Source organism: Phyllobates terribilis, unplaced genomic scaffold, assembly GCF_046119375.1.
Source record: "Phyllobates terribilis strain yellow unplaced genomic scaffold, ASM4611937v1 Scaffold_40__1_contigs__length_11209783, whole genome shotgun sequence".
NCBI lineage: Eukaryota > Metazoa > Chordata > Amphibia > Anura > Dendrobatidae > Phyllobates > Phyllobates terribilis.
The window spans coordinates 7,496,101-7,517,611 of NW_027362800.1; the positions used below are offsets into that span (position 1 = coordinate 7,496,101).

General features: G+C 45.4%; 15 non-coding genes and 1 pseudogene across 15 annotated transcripts; all 16 read right to left on the reverse strand.

Moving 5' to 3' along the window:
• Positions 1-406: 406 nt before the first annotated feature.
• LOC141189139 (U2 spliceosomal RNA) lies at positions 407-597 on the reverse strand. Its single transcript, XR_012263209.1, has one exon. It is a non-coding gene; the product is annotated as a U2 spliceosomal RNA (small nuclear RNA).
• A 1,122-nt stretch (positions 598-1,719) lies between these two features.
• Positions 1,720-1,910, reverse strand: LOC141189141 (U2 spliceosomal RNA). Its single transcript, XR_012263211.1, has one exon. It is a non-coding gene; the product is annotated as a U2 spliceosomal RNA (small nuclear RNA).
• Positions 1,911-3,031: 1,121 nt separating this feature from the next.
• Positions 3,032-3,222, reverse strand: LOC141184090 (U2 spliceosomal RNA). Its single transcript, XR_012258878.1, has one exon. It is a non-coding gene; the product is annotated as a U2 spliceosomal RNA (small nuclear RNA).
• Positions 3,223-4,344: 1,122 nt separating this feature from the next.
• On the reverse strand, positions 4,345-4,525 carry LOC141185755 (U2 spliceosomal RNA; annotated as a pseudogene).
• A 2,001-nt stretch (positions 4,526-6,526) lies between these two features.
• Positions 6,527-6,717, reverse strand: LOC141191319 (U2 spliceosomal RNA). Its single transcript, XR_012265316.1, has one exon. It is a non-coding gene; the product is annotated as a U2 spliceosomal RNA (small nuclear RNA).
• A 1,119-nt stretch (positions 6,718-7,836) lies between these two features.
• LOC141191320 (U2 spliceosomal RNA) lies at positions 7,837-8,027 on the reverse strand. Its single transcript, XR_012265317.1, has one exon. It is a non-coding gene; the product is annotated as a U2 spliceosomal RNA (small nuclear RNA).
• A 1,119-nt stretch (positions 8,028-9,146) lies between these two features.
• On the reverse strand, positions 9,147-9,337 carry LOC141189142 (U2 spliceosomal RNA). The gene has a single exon (XR_012263212.1). It is a non-coding gene; the product is annotated as a U2 spliceosomal RNA (small nuclear RNA).
• A 1,127-nt stretch (positions 9,338-10,464) lies between these two features.
• Positions 10,465-10,655, reverse strand: LOC141189143 (U2 spliceosomal RNA). The gene has a single exon (XR_012263213.1). It is a non-coding gene; the product is annotated as a U2 spliceosomal RNA (small nuclear RNA).
• Positions 10,656-11,775: 1,120 nt separating this feature from the next.
• Positions 11,776-11,966, reverse strand: LOC141189144 (U2 spliceosomal RNA). The gene has a single exon (XR_012263214.1). It is a non-coding gene; the product is annotated as a U2 spliceosomal RNA (small nuclear RNA).
• Positions 11,967-13,088: 1,122 nt separating this feature from the next.
• LOC141184194 (U2 spliceosomal RNA) lies at positions 13,089-13,279 on the reverse strand. The gene has a single exon (XR_012258973.1). It is a non-coding gene; the product is annotated as a U2 spliceosomal RNA (small nuclear RNA).
• A 1,122-nt stretch (positions 13,280-14,401) lies between these two features.
• Positions 14,402-14,592, reverse strand: LOC141189145 (U2 spliceosomal RNA). The gene has a single exon (XR_012263215.1). It is a non-coding gene; the product is annotated as a U2 spliceosomal RNA (small nuclear RNA).
• Positions 14,593-15,712: 1,120 nt separating this feature from the next.
• LOC141189147 (U2 spliceosomal RNA) lies at positions 15,713-15,903 on the reverse strand. The gene has a single exon (XR_012263216.1). It is a non-coding gene; the product is annotated as a U2 spliceosomal RNA (small nuclear RNA).
• A 1,117-nt stretch (positions 15,904-17,020) lies between these two features.
• Positions 17,021-17,211, reverse strand: LOC141189148 (U2 spliceosomal RNA). The gene has a single exon (XR_012263217.1). It is a non-coding gene; the product is annotated as a U2 spliceosomal RNA (small nuclear RNA).
• A 1,123-nt stretch (positions 17,212-18,334) lies between these two features.
• Positions 18,335-18,525, reverse strand: LOC141189149 (U2 spliceosomal RNA). The gene has a single exon (XR_012263218.1). It is a non-coding gene; the product is annotated as a U2 spliceosomal RNA (small nuclear RNA).
• A 1,121-nt stretch (positions 18,526-19,646) lies between these two features.
• On the reverse strand, positions 19,647-19,837 carry LOC141184195 (U2 spliceosomal RNA). The gene has a single exon (XR_012258974.1). It is a non-coding gene; the product is annotated as a U2 spliceosomal RNA (small nuclear RNA).
• A 1,121-nt stretch (positions 19,838-20,958) lies between these two features.
• Positions 20,959-21,149, reverse strand: LOC141189150 (U2 spliceosomal RNA). Its single transcript, XR_012263219.1, has one exon. It is a non-coding gene; the product is annotated as a U2 spliceosomal RNA (small nuclear RNA).
• Between the last annotated feature and the right edge of the window lie 362 nt (positions 21,150-21,511).

The window sequence follows — 21,511 nt, forward strand, 5'->3', positions numbered from 1 at the left end:
TAAAAGGCTGCTGTTGATAACAAGGGCATTTGCTAAATAGATGGTGTGTGTGCAACAATATACTGAAAGGTCAATTATATTGTGCAGCTTATCTCACCACCTGTAGTTATTTAGGTGAAAGCTCCAAAATGCTTGCCTAATATGTCTGTTTATCCAAAAGGAAGTATAGAGGGAGAGCTAGATAGATAGCATTGCATTACATTACATTACATGGCAATGCAATGCACAGTTGCTGAAGTTGAACCAAAATGAGCTTGTCATCTGGCTTCTGCAACTTTTAACATGAAAAATCCAATGAGGAGAAGAAAAGCAAAGCCAAAGAGTCCATCCCAAAATCCGACAAACAAGCAAAATGAACAAAAAGCATTGAATTCAATTCTTTCTGATTTTAGAAACTGCATTAAAGAAGGGGTGCACCGGTCCTGGAGATACTGCAATACCAGGTCAATGCGTGGAGTGGACAGAGCAAGCTCTTTTTCCATCTCCCTGTTCTAAAAATCCATTTAATATATGGTCCCCAGATAGGGGACGTATCAGATATTAAACTGATAAGAACAGATACTACACTTGATCTTAGCCAAAAGGCCGAGAAGCGATAACCAGAATTGGTTTCCGACTACGGTGCCACCCAAGGATTCTGAAAAGTCCATTTGTGGAGATGGCCACCTGGACTCCCGTTAAGAAGACATGCTGTCAACCTCTAGATCCCTCACATGCCTGCACTTTTCGGCTTGCTGCTGCTGCAATCCACGCGTTTTAGATCTGCATAACTCCACCTCTTTTAGCACAGTACCCTCAACCCCCGGCTGTTCCCACCCGCCTCAACACCGTTGGAAGGGAGGAGAACCAATTAAGGCGGGGGGGGGGGGTGGAACGAGCAGCTGTCTACCCTTAGCAGGAGGGTTGCTGATTAATTACCTCTCCTGCTGCTGCTGCTGCTGGCTGTCCAGCAGCAGACTGAAGGTGGCTGCTGCTGTGCGCAGGTATATAAAGGCTCAGAGCCTATTATGACACGCGCAGCCAGCGTTCCATTGCCACATTCCGTCTACTGCAGGCGGGATACCTGGATGGCTGAATGTCACTGAGAAGCTCACAGAGACCGCCATAAGCAACAGTTTAAAAGAATGCCACAGACTAATCAACCAAACTTTTTGGGTTGGTTTCTCTTTTATAGTCTGCAGGCATTAAATGATAGAAGTCAGTGTTCCAGCAGAGGGAGACAACGTTTCAGAAAAGGCATTGTAGCAAACCAAAAAAGAAATTTTAAGCGCAGCAGAGTAACCAGCTCACATACCTGTTAGCTCAGGTGAGTTTAAAAGGCTGCTGTTGATAACAAGGGCATTTGCTAAATAGATGGTGTGTGTGCAACAATATACTGAAAGGTCAATTATATTGTGCAGCTTATCTCACCACCTGTAGTTATTTAGGTGAAAGCTCCAAAATGCTTGCCTAATATGTCTGTTTATCCAAAAGGAAGTATAGAGGGAGAGCTAGATAGATAGCATTGCATTACATTACATTACATGGCAATGCAATGCACAGTTGCTGAAGTTGAACCAAAATGAGCTTGTCATCTGGCTTCTGCAACTTTTAACATGAAAAATCCAATGAGGAGAAGAAAAGCAAAGCCAAAGAGTCCATCCCAAAATCCGACAAACAAGCAAAATGAACAAAAAGCATTGAATTCAATTCTTTCTGATTTTAGAAACTGCATTAAAGAAGGGGTGCACCGGTCCTGGAGATACTGCAATACCAGGTCAATGCGTGGAGTGGACAGAGCAAGCTCTTTTTCCATCTCCCTGTTCTAAAAATCCATTTAATATATGGTCCCCAGATAGGGGACGTATCAGATATTAAACTGATAAGAACAGATACTACACTTGATCTTAGCCAAAAGGCCGAGAAGCGATAACCAGAATTGGTTTCCGACTACGGTGCCACCCAAGGATTCTGAAAAGTCCATTTGTGGAGATGGCCACCTGGACTCCCGTTAAGAAGACATGCTGTCAACCTCTAGATCCCTCACATGCCTGCACTTTTCGGCTTGCTGCTGCTGCAATCCACGCGTTTTAGATCTGCATAACTCCACCTCTTTTAGCACAGTACCCTCAACCCCCAGCTGTTCCCACCCGCCTCAACACCGTTGGAAGGGAGGAGAGCCAATTAAGGCGGGGGGGGGGTGGAACGAGCAGCTGTCTACCCTTAGCAGGAGGGTTGCTGATTAATTACCTCTCCTGCTGCTGCTGCTGCTGGCTGTCCAGCAGCAGACTGAAGTTGGCTGCTGCTGTGCGCAGGTATATAAAGGCTCAGAGCCTATTATGACACGCGCAGCCAGCGTTCCATTGCCACATTCCGTCTACTGCAGGCGGGATACCTGGATGGCTGAATGTCACTGAGAAGCTCACAGAGACCGCCATAAGCAACAGTTTAAAAGAATGCCACAGACTAATCAACCAAACTTTTTGGGTTGGTTTCTCTTTTATAGTCTGCAGGCATTAAATGAAAGAAGTCAGTGTTCCAGCAGAGGGAGACAACGTTTCAGAAAAGGCATTGTAGCAAACCAAAAAAAAAAATTTTAAGCGCAGCAGAGTAACCAGCTCACATACCTGTTAGCTCAGGTGAGTTTAAAAGGCTGCTGTTGATAACAAGGGCATTTGCTAAATAGATGGTGTGTGTGCAACAATATACTGAAAGGTCAATTATATTGTGCAGCTTATCTCACCACCTGTAGTTATTTAGGTGAAAGCTCCAAAATGCTTGCCTAATATGTCTGTTTATCCAAAAGGAAGTATAGAGGGAGAGCTAGATAGATAGCATTGCATTACATTACATTACATGGCAATGCAATGCACAGTTGCTGAAGTTGAACCAAAATGAGCTTGTCATCTGGCTTCTGCAACTTTTAACATGAAAAATCCAATGAGGAGAAGAAAAGCAAAGCCAAAGAGTCCATCCCAAAATCCGACAAACAAGCAAAATGAACAAAAAGCATTGAATTCAATTCTTTCTGATTTTAGAAACTGCATTAAAGAAGGGGTGCACCGGTCCTGGAGATACTGCAATACCAGGTCAATGCGTGGAGTGGACAGAGCAAGCTCTTTTTCCATCTCCCTGTTCTAAAAATCCATTTAATATATGGTCCCCATTTAGGGGACGTATCAGATATTAAACTGATAAGAACAGATACTACACTTGATCTTAGCCAAAAGGCCGAGAAGCGATAACCAGAATTGGTTTCCGACTACGGTGCCACCCAAGAATTCTGAAAAGTCCATTTGTGGAGATGGCCACCTGGACTCCCGTTAAGAAGACATGCTGTCAACCTCTAGATCCCTCACATGCCTGCACTTTTCGGCTTGCTGCTGCTGCAATCCACGCGTTTTAGATCTGCATAACTCCACCTCTTTTAGCACAGTACCCTCAACCCCCGGCTGTTCCCACCCGCCTCAACACCGTTGGAAGGGAGGAGAACCAATTAAGGCGGGGGGGGGGGGTGGAACGAGCAGCTGTCTACCCTTAGCAGGAGGGTTGCTGATTAATTACCTCTCCTGCTGCTGCTGCTGCTGGCTGTCCAGCAGCAGACTGAAGGTGGCTGCTGCTGTGCGCAGGTATATAAAGGCTCAGAGCCTATTATGACACGCGCAGCCAGCGTTCCATTGCCACATTCCGTCTACTGCAGGCGGGATACCTGGATGGCTGAATGTCACTGAGAAGCTCACAGAGACTGCCATAAGCAACAGTTTAAAAGAATGCCACAGACTAATCAACCAAACTTTTTGGGTTGGTTTCTCTTTTATAGTCTGCAGGCATTAAATGAAAGAAGTCAGTGTTCCAGCAGAGGGAGACAACGTTTCAGAAAAGGCATTGTAGCAAACCAAAAAAGAAATTTTAAGCGCAGCAGAGTAACCAGCTCACATACCTGTTAGCTCAGGTGAGTTTAAAAGGCTGCTGTTGATAACAAGGGCATTTGCTAAATAGATGGTGTGTGTGCAACAATATACTGAAAGGTCAATTATATTGTGCAGCTTATCTCACCACCTGTAGTTATTTAGGTGAAAGCTCCAAAATGCTTGCCTAATATGTCTGTTTATCCAAAAGGAAGTATAGAGGGAGAGCTAGATAGATAGCATTGCATTACATTACATTACATGGCAATGCAATGCACAGTTGCTGAAGTTGAACCAAAATGAGCTTGTCATCTGGCTTCTGCAACTTTTAACATGAAAAATCCAATGAGGAGAAGAAAAGCAAAGCCAAAGAGTCCATCCCAAAATCCGACAAACAAGCAAAATGAACAAAAAGCATTGAATTCAATTCTTTCTGATTTTAGAAACTGCATTAAAGAAGGGGTGCACCGGTCCTGGAGATACTGCAATACCAGGTCAATGCGTGGAGTGGACAGAGCAAGCTCTTTTTCCATCTCCCTGTTCTAAAAATCCATTTAATATATGGTCCCCAGATAGGGGACGTATCAGATATTAAACTGATAAGAACAGATTTTTTTTTATCGAAAGCCCGAATTCGTGTACAAAACCCGAGTGCGCTTAAAAAAGTGACAAGTGCCACAAAAAAAGTGCACTAGGATGCTGGTCTTCTTGAAACCCTCTCCAAAAGGAGAAGGGTCCCCCAAACCATTCCCCGTCCCTCCGAGCCAGAAGGCCACAGCGAGGAACAGGGACAAATAGCCACCTCCAGCCGAAGCCAGAGGCGACCCAATCTTACCCCCAGCACCTGCCCGAGTTCTCACCCGAGCAAGGCACTGGGAGCCAAAGACTGTGCTCCCCTCCCGGAAGAGGGGAGCCAACAACGCTCTCCTCCCGAAAGAGGAGAGCCAGGGGGGTTCAGGGGAGAGCGGAACCTGATGGCCACACACTCCCCCCCTAGACCTGCCAAGAGAGGAACCCATAAGGGAACCGCATCCCGACAAAATCCTAGTAGGACGTGACACACGTGAATAAGTGGACACACAGTGACAAAGAAATTAAATAAATAGTGAAGGTTTCACAGTATAATACTGCCCGGACCTTCGACCGGGAATTGAAAAAATTCCCCATCCTAAGGCCAGAAGGCCCAGAATAAGGGTGTGTGCGAAGAAAGAAATATTGAAGTGCTTGTGCAAATGTGCCATAAACTCAAGTGGGGTTCCCAATCCCAGTGAGTTAAGGCACCCCAGGGTCACCACTCCTGGGGCACTTCACACTTCGGGCTTTCGATCTTCCCCGGCCCAATGGCGTCGATCCTGGGGGGCCATGCTTTCCACCAGATGACTATATTAGCCACCTGGCGTACTAACAAGCGCCTAAACCCCAGTGTGCATAATGTATCAATCTACTAGGGCGGCCAACATACAAAACCGCCTTTTCGAAAGATACTACACTTGATCTTAGCCAAAATGCCGAGAAGCGATAACCAGAATTGGTTTCCGACTACGGTGCCACCCAAGGATTCTGAAAAGTCCATTTGTGGAGATGGCCACCTGGACTCCCGTTAAGAAGACATGCTGTCAACCTCTAGATCCCTCACATGCCTGCACTTTTCGGCTTGCTGCTGCTGCAATCCACGCGTTTTAGATCTGCATAACTCCACCTCTTTTAGCACAGTACCCTCAACCCCCGGCTGTTCCCACCCGCCTCAACACCGTTGGAAGGGAGGAGAACCAATTAAGGCGGGGGGGGGTGGAACGAGCAGCTGTCTACCCTTAGCAGGAGGGTTGCTGATTAATTACCTCTCCTGCTGCTGCTGCTGCTGGCTGTCCAGCAGCAGACTGAAGGTGGCTGCTGCTGTGCGCAGGTATATAAAGGCTCAGAGCCTATTATGACACGCGCAGCCAGCGTTCCATTGCCACATTCCGTCTACTGCAGGCGGGATACCTGGATGGCTGAATGTCACTGAGAAGCTCACAGAGACCGCCATAAGCAACAGTTTAAAAGAATGCCACAGACTAATCAACCAAACATTTTGGGTTGGTTTCTCTTTTATAGTCTGCAGGCATTAAATGAAAGAAGTCAGTGTTCCAGCAGAGGGAGACAACGTTTCAGAAAAGGCATTGTAGCAAACCAAAAAAGAAATTTTAAGCGCAGCAGAGTAACCAGCTCACATACCTGTTAGCTCAGGTGAGTTTAAAAGGCTGCTGTTGATAACAAGGGCATTTGCTAAATAGATGGTGTGTGTGCAACAATATACTGAAAGGTCAATTATATTGTGCAGCTTATCTCACCACCTGTAGTTATTTAGGTGAAAGCTCCAAAATGCTTGCCTAATATGTCTGTTTATCCAAAAGGAAGTATAGAGGGAGAGCTAGATAGATAGCATTGCATTACATTACATTACATGGCAATGCAATGCACAGTTGCTGAAGTTGAACCAAAATGAGCTTGTCATCTGGCTTCTGCAACTTTTAACATGAAAAATCCAATGAGGAGAAGAAAAGCAAAGCCAAAGAGTCCATCCCAAAATCCGACAAACAAGCAAAATGAACAAAAAGCATTGAATTCAATTCTTTCTGATTTTAGAAACTGCATTAAAGAAGGGGTGCACCGGTCCTGGAGATACTGCAATACCAGGTCAATGCATGGAGTGGACAGAGCAAGCTCTTTTTCCATCTCCCTGTTCTAAAAATCCATTTAATATATGGTCCCCAGATAGGGGACGTATCAGATATTAAACTGATAAGAACAGATACTACACTTGATCTTAGCCAAAAGGCCGAGAAGCGATAACCAGAATTGGTTTCCGACTACGGTGCCACCCAAGGATTCTGAAAAGTCCATTTGTGGAGATGGCCACATGGACTCCCGTTAAGAAGACATGCTGTCAACCTCTAGATCCCTCACATGCCTGCACTTTTCGGCTTGCTGCTGCTGCAATCCACGCGTTTTAGATCTGCATAACTCCACCTCTTTTAGCACAGTACCCTCAACCCCCGGCTGTTCCCACCCGCCTCAACACCGTTGGAAGGGAGGAGAACCAATTAAGGCGGGGGGGGGTGGAACGAGCAGCTGTCTACCCTTAGCAGGAGGGTTGCTGATTAATTACCTCTCCTGCTGCTGCTGCTGCTGGCTGTCCAGCAGCAGACTGAAGGTGGCTGCTGCTGTGCGCAGGTATATAAAGGCTCAGAGCCTATTATGACACGCGCAGCCAGCGTTCCATTGCCACATTCCGTCTACTGCAGGCGGGATACCTGGATGGCTGAATGTCACTGAGAAGCTCACAGAGACCGCCATAAGCAACAGTTTAAAAGAATGCCACAGACTAATCAACCAAACTTTTTGGGTTGGTTTCTCTTTTATAGTCTGCAGGCATTAAATGAAAGAAGTCAGTGTTCCAGCAGAGGGAGACAACGTTTCAGAAAAGGCATTGTAGCAAACCAAAAAAGAAATTTTAAGCGCAGCAGAGTAACCAGCTCACATACCTGTTAGCTCAGGTGAGTTTAAAAGGCTGCTGTTGATAACAAGGGCATTTGCTAAATAGATGGTGTGTGTGCAACAATATACTGAAAGGTCAATTATATTGTGCAGCTTATCTCACCACCTGTAGTTATTTAGGTGAAAGCTCCAAAATGCTTGCCTAATATGTCTGTTTATCCAAAAGGAAGTATAGAGGGAGAGCTAGATAGATAGCATTGCATTACATTACATTACATGGCAATGCAATGCACAGTTGCTGAAGTTGAACCAAAATGAGCTTGTCATCTGGCTTCTGCAACTTTTAACATGAAAAATCCAATGAGGAGAAGAAAAGCAAAGCCAAAGAGTCCATCCCAAAATCCGACAAACAAGCAAAATGAACAAAAAGCATTGAATTCAATTCTTTCTGATTTTAGAAACTGCATTAAAGAAGGGGTGCACCGGTCCTGGAGATACTGCAATACCAGGTCAATGCATGGAGTGGACAGAGCAAGCTCTTTTTCCATCTCCCTGTTCTAAAAATCCATTTAATATATGGTCCCCAGATAGGGGACGTATCAGATATTAAACTGATAAGAACAGATACTACACTTGATCTTAGCCAAAAGGCCGAGAAGCGATAACCAGAATTGGTTTCCGACTACGGTGCCACCCAAGGATTCTGAAAAGTCCATTTGTGGAGATGGCCACATGGACTCCCGTTAAGAAGACATGCTGTCAACCTCTAGATCCCTCACATGCCTGCACTTTTCGGCTTGCTGCTGCTGCAATCCACGCGTTTTAGATCTGCATAACTCCACCTCTTTTAGCACAGTACCCTCAACCCCCGGCTGTTCCCACCCGCCTCAACACCGTTGGAAGGGAGGAGAACCAATTAAGGCGGGGGGGGGTGGAACGAGCAGCTGTCTACCCTTAGCAGGAGGGTTGCTGATTAATTACCTCTCCTGCTGCTGCTGCTGCTGGCTGTCCAGCAGCAGACTGAAGGTGGCTGCTGCTGTGCGCAGGTATATAAAGGCTCAGAGCCTATTATGACACGCGCAGCCAGCGTTCCATTGCCACATTCCGTCTACTGCAGGCGGGATACCTGGATGGCTGAATGTCACTGAGAAGCTCACAGAGACCGCCATAAGCAACAGTTTAAAAGAATGCCACAGACTAATCAACCAAACTTTTTGGGTTGGTTTCTCTTTTATAGTCTGCAGGCATTAAATGAAAGAAGTCAGTGTTCCAGCAGAGGGAGACAACGTTTCAGAAAAGGCATTGTAGCAAACCAAAAAAGAAATTTTAAGCGCAGCAGAGTAACCAGCTCACATACCTGTTAGCTCAGGTGAGTTTAAAAGGCTGCTGTTGATAACAAGGGCATTTGCTAAATAGATGGTGTGTGTGCAACAATATACTGAAAGGTCAATTATATTGTGCAGCTTATCTCACCACCTGTAGTTATTTAGGTGAAAGCTCCAAAATGCTTGCCTAATATGTCTGTTTATCCAAAAGGAAGTATAGAGGGAGAGCTAGATAGATAGCATTGCATTACATTACATTACATGGCAATGCAATGCACAGTTGCTGAAGTTGAACCAAAATGAGCTTGTCATCTGGCTTCTGCAACTTTTAACATGAAAAATCCAATGAGGAGAAGAAAAGCAAAGCCAAAGAGTCCATCCCAAAATCCGACAAACAAGCAAAATGAACAAAAAGCATTGAATTCAATTCTTTCTGATTTTAGAAACTGCATTAAAGAAGGGGTGCACCGGTCCTGGAGATACTGCAATACCAGGTCAATGCGTGGAGTGGACAGAGCAAGCTCTTTTTCCATCTCCCTGTTCTAAAAATCCATTTAATATATGGTCCCCAGATAGGGGACGTATCAGATATTAAACTGATAAGAACAGATACTACACTTGATCTTAGCCAAAAGGCCGAGAAGCGATAACCAGAATTGGTTTCCGACTACGGTGCCACCCAAGGATTCTGAAAAGTCCATTTGTGGAGATGGCCACCTGGACTCCCGTTAAGAAGACATGCTGTCAACCTCTAGATCCCTCACATGCCTGCACTTTTCGGCTTGCTGCTGCTGCAATCCACGCGTTTTAGATCTGCATAACTCCACCTCTTTTAGCACAGTACCCTCAACCCCCAGCTGTTCCCACCCGCCTCAACACCGTTGGAAGGGAGGAGAACCAATTAAGGCGGGGGGGGGGGGGGGGGTGGAACGAGCAGCTGTCTACCCTTAGCAGGAGGGTTGCTGATTAATTACCTCTCCTGCTGCTGCTGCTGCTGGCTGTCCAGCAGCAGACTGAAGGTGGCTGCTGCTGTGCGCAGGTATATAAAGGCTCAGAGCCTATTATGACACGCGCAGCCAGCGTTCCATTGCCACATTCCGTCTACTGCAGGCGGGATACCTGGATGGCTGAATGTCACTGAGAAGCTCACAGAGACCGCCATAAGCAACAGTTTAAAAGAATGCCACAGACTAATCAACCAAACTTTTTGGGTTGGTTTCTCTTTTATAGTCTGCAGGCATTAAATGAAAGAAGTCAGTGTTCCAGCAGAGGGAGACAACGTTTCAGAAAAGGCATTGTAGCAAACCAAAAAAGAAATTTTAAGCGCAGCAGAGTAACCAGCTCACATACCTGTTAGCTCAGGTGAGTTTAAAAGGCTGCTGTTGATAACAAGGGCATTTGCTAAATAGATGGTGTGTGTGCAACAATATACTGAAAGGTCAATTATATTGTGCAGCTTATCTCACCACCTGTAGTTATTTAGGTGAAAGCTCCAAAATGCTTGCCTAATATGTCTGTTTATCCAAAAGGAAGTATAGAGGGAGAGCTAGATAGATAGCATTGCATTACATTACATTACATGGCAATGCAATGCACAGTTGCTGAAGTTGAACCAAAATGAGCTTGTCATCTGGCTTCTGCAACTTTTAACATGAAAAATCCAATGAGGAGAAGAAAAGCAAAGCCAAAGAGTCCATCCCAAAATCCGACAAACAAGCAAAATGAACAAAAAGCATTGAATTCAATTCTTTCTGATTTTAGAAACTGCATTAAAGAAGGGGTGCACCGGTCCTGGAGATACTGCAATACCAGGTCAATGCGTGGAGTGGACAGAGCAAGCTCTTTTTCCATCTCCCTGTTCTAAAAATCCATTTAATATATGGTCCCCAGATAGGGGACGTATCAGATATTAAACTGATAAGAACAGATACTACACTTGATCTTAGCCAAAAGGCCGAGAAGCGATAACCAGAATTGGTTTCCGACTACGGTGCCACCCAAGGATTCTGAAAAGTCCATTTGTGGAGATGGCCACCTGGACTCCCGTTAAGAAGACATGCTGTCAACCTCTAGATCCCTCACATGCCTGCACTTTTCGGCTTGCTGCTGCTGCAATCCACGCGTTTTAGATCTGCATAACTCCACCTCTTTTAGCACAGTACCCTCAACCCCCGGCTGTTCCCACCCGCCTCAACACCGTTGGAAGGGAGGAGAACCAATTAAGGCGGGGGGCGGGTGGAACGAGCAGCTGTCTACCCTTAGCAGGAGGGTTGCTGATTAATTACCTCTCCTGCTGCTGCTGCTGCTGGCTGTCCAGCAGCAGACTGAAGGTGGCTGCTGCTGTGCGCAGGTATATAAAGGCTCAGAGCCTATTATGACACGCGCAGCCAGCGTTCCATTGCCACATTCCGTCTACTGCAGGCGGGATACCTGGATGGCTGAATGTCACTGAGAAGCTCACAGAGACCGCCATAAGCAACAGTTTAAAAGAATGCCACAGACTAATCAACCAAACTTTTTGGGTTGGTTTCTCTTTTATAGTCTGCAGGCATTAAATGAAAGAAGTCAGTGTTCCAGCACAGGGAGACAACGTTTCAGAAAAGGCATTGTAGCAAACCAAAAAAGAAATTTTAAGCGCAGCAGAGTAACCAGCTCACATACCTGTTAGCTCAGGTGAGTTTAAAAGGCTGCTGTTGATAACAAGGGCATTTGCTAAATAGATGGTGTGTGTGCAACAATATACTGAAAGGTCAATTATATTGTGCAGCTTATCTCACCACCTGTAGTTATTTAGGTGAAAGCTCCAAAATGCTTGCCTAATATGTCTGTTTATCCAAAAGGAAGTATAGAGGGAGAGCTAGATAGATAGCATTGCATTACATTACATTACATGGCAATGCAATGCACAGTTGCTGAAGTTGAACCAAAATGAGCTTGTCATCTGGCTTCTGCAACTTTTAACATGAAAAATCCAATGAGGAGAAGAAAAGCAAAGCCAAAGAGTCCATCCCAAAATCCGACAAACAAGCAAAATGAACAAAAAGCATTGAATTCAATTCTTTCTGATTTTAGAAACTGCATTAAAGAAGGGGTGCACCGGTCCTGGAGATACTGCAATACCAGGTCAATGCGTGGAGTGGACAGAGCAAGCTCTTTTTCCATCTCCCTGTTCTAAAAATCCATTTAATATATGGTCCCCAGATAGGGGACGTATCAGATATTAAACTGATAAGAACAGATACTACACTTGATCTTAGCCAAAAGGCCGAGAAGCGATAACCAGAATTGGTTTCCGACTACGGTGCCACCCAAGGATTCTGAAAAGTCCATTTGTGGAGATGGCCACCTGGACTCCCGTTAAGAAGACATGCTGTCAACCTCTAGATCCCTCACATGCCTGCACTTTTCGGCTTGCTGCTGCTGCAATCCACGCGTTTTAGATCTGCATAACTCCACCTCTTTTAGCACAGTACCCTCAACCCCCGGCTGTTCCCACCCGCCTCAACACCGTTGGAAGGGAGGAGAACCAATTAAGGCGGGGGGGGGGGGTGGAACGAGCAGCTGTCTACCCTTAGCAGGAGGGTTGCTGATTAATTACCTCTCCTGCTGCTGCTGCTGCTGGCTGTCCAGCAGCAGACTGAAGGTGGCTGCTGCTGTGCGCAGGTATATAAAGGCTCAGAGCCTATTATGACACGCGCAGCCAGCGTTCCATTGCCACATTCCGTCTACTGCAGGCGGGATACCTGGATGGCTGAATGTCACTGAGAAGCTCACAGAGACCGCCATAAGCAACAGTTTAAAAGAATGCCACAGACTAATCAACCAAACTTTTTGGGTTGGTTTCTCTTTTATAGTCTGCAGGCATTAAATGAAAGAAGTCAGTGTTCCAGCAGAGGGAGACAACGTTTCAGAAAAGGCATTGTAGCAAACCAAAAAAGAAATTTTAAGCGCAGCAGAGTAACCAGCTCACATACCTGTTAGCTCAGGTGAGTTTAAAAGGCTGCTGTTGATAACAAGGGCATTTGCTAAATAGATGGTGTGTGTGCAACAATATACTGAAAGGTCAATTATATTGTGCAGCTTATCTCACCACCTGTAGTTATTTAGGTGAAAGCTCCAAAATGCTTGCCTAATATGTCTGTTTATCCAAAAGGAAGTATAGAGGGAGAGCTAGATAGATAGCATTGCATTACATTACATTACATGGCAATGCAATGCACAGTTGCTGAAGTTGAACCAAAATGAGCTTGTCATCTGGCTTCTGCAACTTTTAACATGAAAAATCCAATGAGGAGAAGAAAAGCAAAGCCAAAGAGTCCATCCCAAAATCCGACAAACAAGCAAAATGAACAAAAAGCATTGAATTCAATTCTTTCTGATTTTAGAAACTGCATTAAAGAAGGGGTGCACCGGTCCTGGAGATACTGCAATACCAGGTCAATGCGTGGAGTGGACAGAGCAAGCTCTTTTTACATCTCCCTGTTCTAAAAATCCATTTAATATATGGTCCCCAGATAGGGGACGTATCAGATATTAAACTGATAAGAACAGATACTACACTTGATCTTAGCCAAAAGGCCGAGAAGCGATAACCAGAATTGGTTTCCGACTACGGTGCCACCCAAGGATTCTGAAAAGTCCATTTGTGGAGATGGCCACCTGGACTCCCGTTAAGAAGACATGCTGTCAACCTCTAGATCCCTCACATGCCTGCACTTTTCGGCTTGCTGCTGCTGCAATCCACGCGTTTTAGATCTGCATAACTCCACCTCTTTTAGCACAGTACCCTAAACCCCTGGCTGTTCCCACCCGCCTCAACACCGTTGGAAGGGAGGAGAACCAATTAAGGCGGGGGGGGGGGGTGGAACGAGCAGCTGTCTACCCTTAGCAGGAGGGTTGCTGATTAATTACCTCTCCTGCTGCTGCTGCTGCTGGCTGTCCAGCAGCAGACTGAAGGTGGCTGCTGCTGTGCGCAGGTATATAAAGGCTCAGAGCCTATTATGACACGCGCAGCCAGCGTTCCATTGCCACATTCCGTCTACTGCAGGCGGGATACCTGGATGGCTGAATGTCACTGAGAAGCTCACAGAGACCGCCATAAGCAACAGTTTAAAAGAATGCCACAGACTAATCAACCAAACTTTTTGGGTTGGTTTCTCTTTTATAGTCTGCAGGCATTAAATGAAAGAAGTCAGTGTTCCAGCAGAGGGAGACAACGTTTCAGAAAAGGCATTGTAGCAAACCAAAAAAGAAATTTTAAGCGCAGCAGAGTAACCAGCTCACATACCTGTTAGCTCAGGTGAGTTTAAAAGGCTGCTGTTGATAACAAGGGCATTTGCTAAATAGATGGTGTGTGTGTAACAATATACTGAAAGGTCAATTATATTGTGCAGCTTATCTCACCACCTGTAGTTATTTAGGTGAAAGCTCCAAAATGCTTGCCTAATATGTCTGTTTATCCAAAAGGAAGTATAGAGGGAGAGCTAGATAGATAGCATTGCATTACATTACATTACATGGCAATGCAATGCACAGTTGCTGAAGTTGAACCAAAATGAGCTTGTCATCTGGCTTCTGCAACTTTTAACATGAAAAATCCAATGAGGAGAAGAAAAGCAAAGCCAAAGAGTCCATCCCAAAATCCGACAAACAAGCAAAATGAACAAAAAGCATTGAATTCAATTCTTTCTGATTTTAGAAACTGCATTAAAGAAGGGGTGCACCGGTCCTGGAGATACTGCAATACCAGGTCAATGCGTGGAGTGGACAGAGCAAGCTCTTTTTCCATCTCCCTGTTCTAAAAATCCATTTAATATATGGTCCCCAGATAGGGGACGTATCAGATATTAAACTGATAAGAACAGATACTACACTTGATCTTAGCCAAAAGGCCGAGAAGCGATAACCAGAATTGGTTTCCGACTACGGTGCCACCCAAGGATTCTGAAAAGTCCATTTGTGGAGATGGCCACCTGGACTCCCGTTAAGAAGACATGCTGTCAACCTCTAGATCCCTCACATGCCTGCACTTTTCGGCTTGCTGCTGCTGCAATCCACGCGTTTTAGATCTGCATAACTCCACCTCTTTTAGCACAGTACCCTCAACCCCCGGCTGTTCCCACCCGCCTCAACACCGTTGGAAGGGAGGAGAACCAATTAAGGCGGGGGGGGGGTGGAACGAGCAGCTGTCTACCCTTAGCAGGAGGGTTGCTGATTAATTACCTCTCCTGCTGCTGCTGCTGCTGGCTGTCCAGCAGCAGACTGAAGGTGGCTGCTGCTGTGCGCAGGTATATAAAGGCTCAGAGCCTATTATGACACGCGCAGCCAGCGTTCCATTGCCACATTCCGTCTACTGCAGGCGGGATACCTGGATGGCTGAATGTCACTGAGAAGCTCACAGAGACCGCCATAAGCAACAGTTTAAAAGAATGCCACAGACTAATCAACCAAACTTTTTGGGTTGGTTTCTCTTTTATAGTCTGCAGGCATTAAATGAAAGAAGTCAGTGTTCCAGCAGAGGGAGACAACGTTTCAGAAAAGGCATTGTAGCAAACCAAAAAAGAAATTTTAAGCGCAGCAGAGTAACCAGCTCACATACCTGTTAGCTCAGGTGAGTTTAAAAGGCTGCTGTTGATAACAAGGGCATTTGCTAAATAGATGGTGTGTGTGCAACAATATACTGAAAGGTCAATTATATTGTGCAGCTTATCTCACCACCTGTAGTTATTTAGGTGAAAGCTCCAAAATGCTTGCCTAATATGTCTGTTTATCCAAAAGGAAGTATAGAGGGAGAGCTAGATAGATAGCATTGCATTACATTACATTACATGGCAATGCAATGCACAGTTGCTGAAGTTGAACCAAAATGAGCTTGTCATCTGGCTTCTGCAACTTTTAACATGAAAAATCCAATGAGGAGAAGAAAAGCAAAGCCAAAGAGTCCATCCCAAAATCCGACAAACAAGCAAAATGAACAAAAAGCATTGAATTCAATTCTTTCTGATTTTAGAAACTGCATTAAAGAAGGGGTGCACCGGTCCTGGAGATACTGCAATACCAGGTCAATGCGTGGAGTGGACAGAGCAAGCTCTTTTTCCATCTCCCTGTTCTAAAAATCCATTTAATATATGGTCCCCAGATAGGGGACGTATCAGATATTAAACTGATAAGAACAGATACTACACTTGATCTTAGCCAAAAGGCCGAGAAGCGATAACCAGAATTGGTTTCCGACTACGGTGCCACCCAAGGATTCTGAAAAGTCCATTTGTGGAGATGGCCACCTGGACTCCCGTTAAGAAGACATGCTGTCAACCTCTAGATCCCTCACATGCCTGCACTTTTCGGCTTGCTGCTGCTGCAATCCACGCGTTTTAGATCTGCATAACTCCACCTCTTTTAGCACAGTACCCTCAACCCCCGGCTGTTCCCACCCGCCTCAACACCGTTGGAAGGGAGGAGAACCAATTAAGGCGGGGGGGGGGTGGAACGAGCAGCTGTCTACCCTTAGCAGGAGGGTTGCTGATTAATTACCTCTCCTGCTGCTGCTGCTGGCTGTCCAGCAGCAGACTGAAGGTGGCTGCTGCTGTGCGCAGGTATATAAAGGCTCAGAGCCTATTATGACACGCGCAGCCAGCGTTCCATTGCCACATTCCGTCTACTGCAGGCGGGATACCTGGATGGCTGAATGTCACTGAGAAGCTCACAGAGACCGCCATAAGCAACAGTTTAAAAGAATGCCACAGACTAATCAACCAAACTTTTTGGGTTGGTTTCTCTTTTATAGTCTGCAGGCATTAAATGAAAGAAGTCAGTGTTCCAGCAGAGGGAGACAACGTTTCAGAAAAGGCATTGTAGCAAACCAAAAAAGAAATTTTAAGCGCAGCAGAGTAACCAGCTCACATACCTGTTAGCTCAGGTGAGTTTAAAAGGCTGCTGTTGATAACAAGGGCATTTGCTAAATAGATGGTGTGTGTGCAACAATATACTGAAAGGTCAATTATATTGTGCAGCTTATCTCACCACCTGTAGTTATTTAGGTGAAAGCTCCAAAATGCTTGCCTAATATGTCTGTTTATCCAAAAGGAAGTATAGAGGGAGAGCTAGATAGATAGCATTGCATTACATTACATTACATGGCAATGCAATGCACAGTTGCTGAAGTTGAACCAAAATGAGCTTGTCATCTGGCTTCTGCAACTTTTAACATGAAAAATCCAATGAGGAGAAGAAAAGCAAAGCCAAAGAGTCCATCCCAAAATCCGACAAACAAGCAAAATGAACAAAAAGCATTGAATTCAATTCTTTCTGATTTTAGAAACTGCATTAAAGAAGGGGTGCACCGGTCCTGGAGATACTGCAATACCAGGTCAATGCGTGGAGTGGACAGAGCAAGCTCTTTTTCCATCTCCCTGTTCTAAAAATCCATTTAATATATGGTCCCCAGATAGGGGACGTATCAGATATTAAACTGATAAGAACAGATACTACACTTGATCTTAGCCAAAAGGCCGAGAAGCGATAACCAGAATTGGTTTCCGACTACGGTGCCACCCAAGGATTCTGAAAAGTCCATTTGTGGAGATGGCCACCTGGACTCCCGTTAAGAAGACATGCTGTCAACCTCTAGATCCCTCACATGCCTGCACTTTTCGGCTTGCTGCTGCTGCAATCCACGCGTTTTAGATCTGCATAACTCCACCTCTTTTAGCACAGTACCCTCAACCCCCGGCTGTTCCCACCCGCCTCAACACCGTTGGAAGGGAGGAGAACCAATTAAGGCGGGGGGGGGGGGGGTGGAACGAGCAGCTGTCTACCCTTAGCAGGAGGGTTGCTGATTAATTACCTCTCCTGCTGCTGCTGCTGCTGGCTGTCCAGCAGCAGACTGAAGGTGGCTGCTGCTGTGCGCAGGTATATAAAGGCTCAGAGCCTATTATGACACGCGCAGCCAGCGTTCCATTGCCACATTCCGTCTACTGCAGGCGGGATACCTGGATGGCTGAATGTCACTGAGAAGCTCACAGAGACCGCCATAAGCAACAGTTTAAAAGAATGCCACAGACTAATCAACCAACTTTTTGGGTTGGTTTCTCTTTTATAGTCTGCAGGCATTAAATGAAAGAAGTCAGTGTTCCAGCACAGGGAGACAACGTTTCAGAAAAGGCATTGTAGCAAACCAAAAAAGAAATTTTAAGCGCAGCAGAGTAACCAGCTCACATACCTGTTAGCTCAGGTGAGTTTAAAAGGCTGCTGTTGATAACAAGGGCATTTGCTAAATAGATGGTGTGTGTGCAACAATATACTGAAAGGTCAATTATATTGTGCAGCTTATCTCACCACCTGTAGTTATTTAGGTGAAAGCTCCAAAATGCTTGCCTAATATGTCTGTTTATCCAAAAGGAAGTATAGAGGGAGAGCTAGATAGATAGCATTGCATTACATTACATTACATGGCAATGCAATGCACAGTTGCTGAAGTTGAACCAAAATGAGCTTGTCATCTGGCTTCTGCAACTTTTAACATGAAAAATCCAATGAGGAGAAGAAAAGCAAAGCCAAAGAGTCCATCCCAAAATCCGACAAACAAGCAAAATGAACAAAAAGCATTGAATTCAATTCTTTCTGATTTTAGAAACTGCATTAAAGAAGGGGTGCACCGGTCCTGGAGATACTGCAATACCAGGTCAATGCGTGGAGTGGACAGAGCAAGCTCTTTTTCCATCTCCCTGTTCTAAAAATCCATTTAATATATGGTCCCCAGATAGGGGACGTATCAGATATTAAACTGATAAGAACAGATACTACACTTGATCTTAGCCAAAAGGCCGAGAAGCGATAACCAGAATTGGTTTCCGACTACGGTGCCACCCAAGGATTCTGAAAAGTCCATTTGTGGAGATGGCCACCTGGACTCCCGTTAAGAAGACATGCTGTCAACCTCTAGATCCCTCACATGCCTGCACTTTTCGGCTTGCTGCTGCTGCAATCCACGCGTTTTAGATCTGCATAACTCCACCTCTTTTAGCACAGTACCCTCAACCCCCGGCTGTTCCCACCCGCCTCAACACCGTTGGAAGGGAGGAGAACCAATTAAGGCGGGGGGGGGGGTGGAACGAGCAGCTGTCTACCCTTAGCAGGAGGGTTGCTGATTAATTACCTCTCCTGCTGCTGCTGCTGCTGGCTGTCCAGCAGCAGACTGAAGGTGGCTGCTGCTGTGCGCAGGTATATAAAGGCTCAGAGCCTATTATGACACGCGCAGCCAGCGTTCCATTGCCACATTCCGTCTACTGCAGGCGGGATACCTGGATGGCTGAATGTCACTGAGAAGCTCACAGAGACCGCCATAAGCAACAGTTTAAAAGAATGCCACAGACTAATCAACCAAACTTTTTGGGTTGGTTTCTATTTTATAGTCTGCAGGCATTAAATGAAAGAAGTCAGTGTTCCAGCAGAGGGAGACAACGTTTCAGAAAAGGCATTGTAGCAAACCAAAAAAGAAATTTTAAGCGCAGCAGAGTAACCAGCTCACATACCTGTTAGCTCAGGTGAGTTTAAAAGGCTGCTGTTGATAACAAGGGCATTTGCTAAATAGATGGTGTGTGTGCAACAATATACTGAAAGGTCAATTATATTGTGCAGCTTATCTCACCACCTGTAGTTATTTAGGTGAAAGCTCCAAAATGCTTGCCTAATATGTCTGTTTATCCAAAAGGAAGTATAGAGGGAGAGCTAGATAGATAGCATTGCATTACATTACATTACATGGCAATGCAATGCACAGTTGCTGAAGTTGAACCAAAATGAGCTTGTCATCTGGCTTCTGCAACTTTTAACATGAAAAATCCAATGAGGAGAAGAAAAGCAAAGCCAAAGAGTCCATCCCAAAATCCGACAAACAAGCAAAATGAACAAAAAGCATTGAATTCAATTCTTTCTGATTTTAGAAACTGCATTAAAGAAGGGGTGCACCGGTCCTGGAGATACTGCAATACCAGGTCAATGCGTGGAGTGGACAGAGCAAGCTCTTTTTACATCTCCCTGTTCTAAAAATCCATTTAATATATGGTCCCCAGATAGGGGACGTATCAGATATTAAACTGATAAGAACAGATACTACACTTGATCTTAGCCAAAAGGCCGAGAAGCGATAACCAGAATTGGTTTCCGACTACGGTGCCACCCAAGGATTCTGAAAAGTCCATTTGTGGAGATGGCCACCTGGACTCCCGTTAAGAAGACATGCTGTCAACCTCTAGATCCCTCACATGCCTGCACTTTTCGGCTTGCTGCTGCTGCAATCCACGCGTTTTAGATCTGCATAACTCCACCTCTTTTAGCACAGTACCCTCAACCCCCGGCTGTTCCCACCCGCCTCAACACCGTTGGAAGGGAGGAGAACCAATTAAGGCGGGGGGGGGGGTGGAACGAGCAGCTGTCTACCCTTAGCAGGAGGGTTGCTGATTAATTACCTCTCCTGCTGCTGCTGCTGCTGGCTGTCCAGCAGCAGACTGAAGGTGGCTGCTGCTGTGCGCAGGTATATAAAGGCTCAGAGCCTATTATGACACGCGCAGCCAGCGTTCCATTGCCACATTCCGTCTACTGCAGGCGGGATACCTGGATGGCTGAATGTCACTGAGAAGCTCACAGAGACCGCCATAAGCAACAGTTTAAAAGAATGCCACAGACTAATCAACCAAACTTTTTGGGTTGGTTTCTCTTTTATAGTCTGCAGGCATTAAATGAAAGAAGTCAGTGTTCCAGCAGAGGGAGACAACGTTTCAGAAAAGGCATTGTAGCAAACCAAAAAAGAAATTTTAAGCGCAGCAGAGTAACCAGCTCACATACCTGTTAGCTCAGGTGAGTTTAAAAGGCTGCTGTTGATAACAAGGGCATTTGCTAAATAGATGGTGTGTGTGCAACAATATACTGAAAGGTCAATTATATTGTGCAGCTTATCTCACCACCTGTAGTTATTTAGGTGAAAGCTCCAAAATGCTTGCCTAATATGTCTGTTTATCCAAAAGGAAGTATAGAGGGAGAGCTAGATAGATAGCATTGCATTACATTACATTACATGGCAATGCAATGCACAGTTGCTGAAGTTGAACCAAAATGAGCTTGTCATCTGGCTTCTGCAACTTTTAACATGAAAAATCCAATGAGGAGAAGAAAAGCAAAGCCAAAGAGTCCATCCCAAAATCCGACAAACAAGCAAAATGAACAAAAAGCATTGAATTCAATTCTTTCTGATTTTAGAAACTGCATTAAAGAAGGGGTGCACCGGTCCTGGAGATACTGCAATACCAGGTCAATGCGTGGAGTGGACAGAGCAAGCTCTTTTTCCATCTCCCTGTTCTAAAAATCCATTTAATATATGGTCCCCAGATAGGGGACGTATCAGATATTAAACTGATAAGAACAGATACTACACTTGATCTTAGCCAAAAGGCCGAGAAGCGATAACCAGAATTGGTTTCCGACTACGGTGCCACCCAAGGATTCTGAAAAGTCCATTTGTGGAGATGGCCACCTGGACTCCCGTTAAGAAGACATGCTGTCAACCTCTAGATCCCTCACATGCCTGCACTTTTCGGCTTGCTGCTGCTGCAATCCACGCGTTTTAGATCTGCATAACTCCACCTCTTTTAGCACAGTACCCTCAACCCCCGGCTGTTCCCACCCGCCTCAACACCGTTGGAAGGGAGGAGAACCAATTAAGGCGGGGGGGGGGTGGAACGAGCAGCTGTCTACCCTTAGCAGGAGGGTTGCTGATTAATTACCTCTCCTGCTGCTGCTGCTGCTGGCTGTCCAGCAGCAGACTGA